Source organism: Caretta caretta, chromosome 7 (genome assembly GCF_965140235.1).
Source record: "Caretta caretta isolate rCarCar2 chromosome 7, rCarCar1.hap1, whole genome shotgun sequence".
Taxonomy (NCBI): Eukaryota; Metazoa; Chordata; order Testudines; family Cheloniidae; genus Caretta; species Caretta caretta.
The window spans coordinates 91,621,121-91,627,224 of record NC_134212.1 but is presented as its reverse complement, the minus strand read 5'-3'; positions in this window follow the sequence as shown (position 1 = coordinate 91,627,224).

Here is a 6,104-nt window from a genome sequence, read left to right as displayed (position 1 = left end):
TCCAGTGTTTCACCACCCTCTTAGTGAAAAAGTTTTTCCTAATAGCCAACCTAAACCTCCCCCACTGCAACTTGAGACCATTACTCCTCATCAGATTTCTTTTGGCCCAATCCTCCAATTTGTTTAGGTCCCTCTGTATCCTATCCCTACCTGCCACCGTATCTACCACTCCTCCTAGTTTAGTATCATCCGCAAATTTGCTGAGAGTGCAATCCACACCATCCTCCAGATCATTTATGAAGATATTGAACAAAACCGGCCCCAGGACCGACCCCTGGGGCACTCCACTCGATACCGGCTGCCAACTAGACATGGAGCCATTGATCACTACCTGTTGAGCACGACAATCTAGCCAGCTTTCTACCCACCTTATACTGCATTCATCCAGCCCATACTTCTTTAACTTGCTGACAAGAATACTGTGGGAGACCATGTCAAAAGCTTTGCTAAAGTCAAGAAACAATACATCCACTGTTTTCCCTTCATTCACAGAACCAGTAATCTCATCATAGAAGGCAATTAGATTAGTCAGGTATGACCTTCCCTTGGTGAATCCATGCTGACTGTTCTTGATCAGGAAGAAAAGGAAGCAACTCAGCCAATTCTCCAATGTCCTTGACTGCCATCATAAGCTACCACGAATCATGTGCTAGATTCAATGGGAAAATTAACAATAAAATGTGTTATTTGATTCTTTTCGACTTTCTACATCTGCTTTCAGTGAAATCCTAGTTAACAAGGTTAAACTTTTTTAGTTTTGTTTTTCTGCTGCGACAAAGTTCCTCCTCTACTTTGATGGGTCTTGCGCTTATTGACGGATTTGCTTGCCTTGGAGCTTCACAGCAGCCCTCAGTTTGGCTGTTTTTATGAACCCACAGTCCAGGTCGACTCTTCCTGTGTATGACCAGGAGTTGGGAGGTTTGGGGGGAACCCGGGCCCGCCCTCTACTCCGGGTTCCAGCCCAGGGCCCTGTGGAATGCAGCTGGCTAGAGTGCTTCCTGGAGCAGCTGTGCAACAGCTACAACTCCCACTCCCTGGGCTACTTCCCCATGGCCTCCTCTCAACACCTTCTTTATCCTCACCATAGGACCTCCCTCCTGGTGTCTGATAATGCTTGTACTCCTCAGTCCTCCAACAGTATGTGTTCTCACTCTCCGATCCTAGCACCTCTTGCTCCCAGCTCCTTACACACTCACCACAAACTGAAGTGAGCTCCTTTTTAAAACCCAGGTGCCCTGATTAGCCTGCCTTAATTGATTCTAGCAGCTTCTTGATTGGCTGCAGGTGTTCTAATCAGCCTGTCTGTCTTAATTGTCTCCAGAAGATTCCTGATTGTTCTGGAACCTTCCCTGTTACCTTAACCAGGGAAAAGGGACCTACTTAACCTGGGGCTAATATGGATCAATGGCTCCATGTTTAGTTGGCAGCCAGTATCAAGTGGATTGCCCCAAGGGTCGGTCCTGGGGCCGGTTTTGTTCAATATCTTCATTAATAAGCTGGAGGATGGTGTGGATTGCACCCTCAGCAAGTTTGCAGAGGACACTAAACTAGGAGGAGTGGTAGATACACTGGAGGGTAGGGATAGGATACAGAGGGACCTAGACAAATTGGAGGATTGGGCCAAAAGAAATCTGATGAGGTTCAACAAGGACAAGTGCAGAGTCCTGCACTTAGGACGGAAGAATCCAATGCACCGCTACAGACTAGGGACCGAATGGCTAGGCAGCAGTTCTGCAGAAAAGGACCTGGGGTGACAGCGGACGAGAAGCTAGATATGAGTCAACAGTGTGCCCTTGTTGACAACAAGGCCAATGGCATTTTGGGATGTATAAGTAGGGGCATTGCCAGCAGATCGAGGGACGTGATCGTTCCCCTCTATTCGACATTGGTGAGGCCTCATCTGGAGTACTGTGTCCAGTTTTGGGCTCCACTCTACAAGAAGGATGTGGAAAAATTGGAGTGAGTCCAGCGGAGGGCAAGAAAAATGATTATGACTTATGAGGAGAGGCTGAGGGAACTGGGATCGTTTAGTCTACAGAAGAGAAGAATGAGGGGAGATTTGATAGCTGCTTTCAACTACCTGAAAGGTGGTTCCAAAGGGGATGGATCTAGACTATTCTCAGTGGTAGCGGATGACAGGACAAGGAGTAATGGTCTCAAGTTGCAGTGGGGGAGATTTAGGTTGGCTATTAGGAAAAACTTTTTCACTAGGAGGGTGGTGAAGCACTGGAATGGGTTACCTAGGGAGGTGGTAGAATCTCCTTCCCAAGAAGTTTTTAAGGTCAGGCTTGACAAAGCCCTGGCTGGGATGATTTAATTGGGGATTGGTCCTGCTTTGAGCAGGGGGTTGGACTAGATGACCTCCTGAGGTCCCTTCCAACCCTGATATTCTATGATTCTATGATATCTTCCTTCTATTACTCTCCTGTAGCCATCTGGCCCGACCCTGTCTCACTGCATTTGTGCTACTCAATTTAAAACAAAACAAAACAAAAAACAACCCACAAAAACTTCTGACAGACACACACACAAAATAGGAAACAAGCATCAGCAAAATGGTTTGGGTTGAGCATATCATCCTTCTAACAGATCCTTAAAAACCAATGACTCCCCCATCTCCCCTCAATTCCTTAAGGTGATTAACCTGTAGACAAGCAGTTGCAATGCTTATTGTGCAAGCCTTGCTTAAACCTAACTCCTTATGTAACCTAAAACGATCAGTCAAAACCTAAATTTAAATGGTTGCTGTTCCAACATGTTTCTGGAGATGCCTTCACACATTCTTTAAAACACAGTAATGAAATATTGCTTCTGGGGAAAAACTCTGATGCAAATCATTATCAAAATGACCACATTCATCGCAGAAATAATTTTCGCCTGAAAAACAAAGATGCATACTCTCGGATAGACAAAGAGTTCAGTTTCTTAAGTGAGGTTGGTTGGATCTGGACAAACATCTCAAATGTCCCCCATTGTCATTCAAAGTCCCCCTGGGCAGGCAGGACATTTACATATAACAGCCTCTGTGCTCTCTGTTCCATCTTCTATCCATATCATAAGTGTCGGTAGAACTCACATTTGTCAACTTAACAGCATGTTCACCAGCAGCAGTAAAATTCAGCACTTTCTGCTTCAATAAACACAGACTGCTTTCAATAAAGCTAGAGGAAAATCTCCCTTATTAGTAAGAAGTATTAGGTATATCTCCCTAAACTAGCCACTAGACGGCAAACAATCTAAAACATTTGAATATTCCTGAGTAGAGCTGCAGGAGCATCATTCCTCCTAGAAATCCATCACCTGATTTTCAAAGATGCTGAGTGTCAGGGTTCCCTCCCCACTCTGAACTTTAGGGTACAGATGTGGGGACCCACATAAAAGACCCCCTAAGCTTATTTTTACCAGCTTAGGTTAAAAACTTTCCCAAGGCACAAATATTGTTTTGTCCTTAAACAGTATGCTGCCACCACCAAGTGATTTAGACAAAGAACAGGAAAAGGACCACTTGGAGTTCCTATTTCCCCAAAATATCCCCCCCAAGCCCTTACACCCCCTTTCCTGGGGAGGCTTGAAAAGATGAGCACAGACCAGCCTTGGATTTTTAACACCCAAAAAACCCAATCAGTTTCTTAAAAAACAGAACTTTATTAGAAGAACAAAAAAAGACAAGAGAACATCTCTGTAAGATCAGAATGGAAGATCATCTTACATGCACTCAGATTCAAAACATAGAGAATCCCTCTAGTCAAAACCTTAAGTTACAAAAAGACACAAAAACAGGAATACACATTTCCTCCAGCACAGTGAATTTCACAAGCCAAAACAAAGAAAATTTAACACATTTTCTAGGTAGACTACTTACTAACTTTACTGGAGTTGGAAGGCTTGCATCCTTGATCTGTTCCCGGCAAAGGTATCACACAGACAGACAAAAGCCTTCCCCCCAAGATTTGAAAGTATCTTGTCCCCTCATGGGTCATTTTGGGCCAGGTGCCAGCCAGGCTACCTGAGCTTCTTAACCCTTTACAGGTAAAAGGACTTTGCCTCTGGCCAGGAGGGATTTTATAGCACTGTATACAGAAAGTGGTTACCCTTCCCTTTATATTTGTGACCTGAGCATCTAATTTCAACTAGAGATGTGGGCACTCAGCATCTCTGAAAATCAGCAACAAAAATCTTGTTCATCATAGGAAACAGCCTAAAAAGGCGAGGAATAGACTGCTGATCCCTAATGATATTGTTGGCCCTTTTCAACCCTGAGCAGCAAGTCAAAGCTTTGGGCCCCAGGGATCATAGAATCATAGAATATCAGGGTTGGAAGGGACCTCAGGAGGTCATCTAGTCCAACCCTCTGCTCAAAGCAGGACCAATCCCCAATTAAATCATCCCAGCCAGGGCTTTGTCAAGCCTGACCTTAAAAACTTCTAAAGAAGGAGATTCTACCTTCTGGATGTTCCAGTTAGAAGTAGAAATTGATGGAGTTGCTTTGATGCCGTTCTTTTTTATTTGCAATGTGTCTCTGTTTCTGTGTCTGTGTTTCTGTGTCTCTGAGTGCATATGGAATCAAATAGCAGGAAACAGCTTATTTGCTTACCACACCAAAAGCACTCTTAGCCGTCAGCTCAGACACCTCTTCCCAGGATTCTTCCAGGGCCAGCCACCATGTTTTCAGCTGCCTCTTCAGGCTGTGTTCCCCTCTCTGTCTGTTCTTGACTGATCTCTCTCTCTCTCTCTCTCACACACACACAAAATACTCAGCCAAAATCTCCCAGGCAGGTTCACACAACCCTTTTGTCTTAGGTGGGGCTTATGCTAATACTTATGTTAACTGAAGGGTGAGTCCATAGCTAGTAATCTCAATAGGGTTTTACCTCAATGCAAAATATAATTGATTTTTCCTAATGTACATAGAGCATACCTATGTACCTCAGTGATGAACAATTTATAAATGCTGATTCTATTGGGAGTTAGGGCCTAAATGCCTGTGTGGATCTGGGCCAAAGAGATTAGATTGAAAAGAATTATATATTCAATCAATGCAACAAAAAAACACAAACCCATGCAAAACAAAGCGTGGCCTGGAAGTAGGGTCTGGGGAACAGACATATCCTGCAGAGAAGCCAGGTGGTAGACAATCAGACCTTTTAAAAAACACTGCTTACACTGGTCCTGAATGTAAGAGCTAGCGGATCTTTATTGTTTCATCCCAATGATAGCTGGGTGTGGGGGCAGGAGTATGTCTACCATTTATGAACTGCAGATAGACAGGATACTGCTCAGCACTTCTACACACACACACACTCTCAGCACTGGACTCTCTTCTGCCTTCCATAGCAGGAATGAAGTTAAAGTGATTCTTTGAGAAATGTCAGATTTCAGAGTAGCAGCCATGTTAGTCTGTATCTGCAAAAAGAAAAGGAGGACTTGTGGCACTTTAGAGACTAACAAATTTATTTGAGCATAAGCTTTCATGAGCTACAGCTCACTTCATCAGATGCATCATCGGATGCGTTCTGTTATTTTCTTTGTTGGGCCTGTCCTGTCTCTTCTGGCTCTGTCAATCCGTTTCTTCACTTCAGCAGATGGGTATTGTAGTTGTAAGAATGCTTGATAGAGATCTTGTAAGTGTTTGTCTCTGACTGAGGGGCTGGAGCAAATGCGGCTGTATCATAGAGCTTGGCTGTAGACAATGGCCTTCATCCAGACCACACCACTGTCTACAGCCAAACTCTATGATACAGCCGCATTTGCTCCAGCCCCTCAGACAGAGGCAAACATCTACAAGATCTCTATCAAGCATTCTCACAACTACAACTGCTGAAGTGAAGAAACAGATTGACAGAGAGACTGCTGAATTGGAATTAATTTGCAAACTGGATACAAGTAATTTAGGCTTGACTAAAGACTGGGAGCGGATGGGTCATTACAAAAAGTAAAACTATTTCCCCAGGTTTATTCCATTCCCTTCCCTTCCCCACACTGTTCCTCAGACATTCTTGTCAACTGCTGGAAATGGTCCACCTTGATTATCACTACAAAAGGTTTTTTCCCCCCCAGCTCTCCTGCTGGTAATAGCTCACCTTACCTGATCACTCTCCTTACAG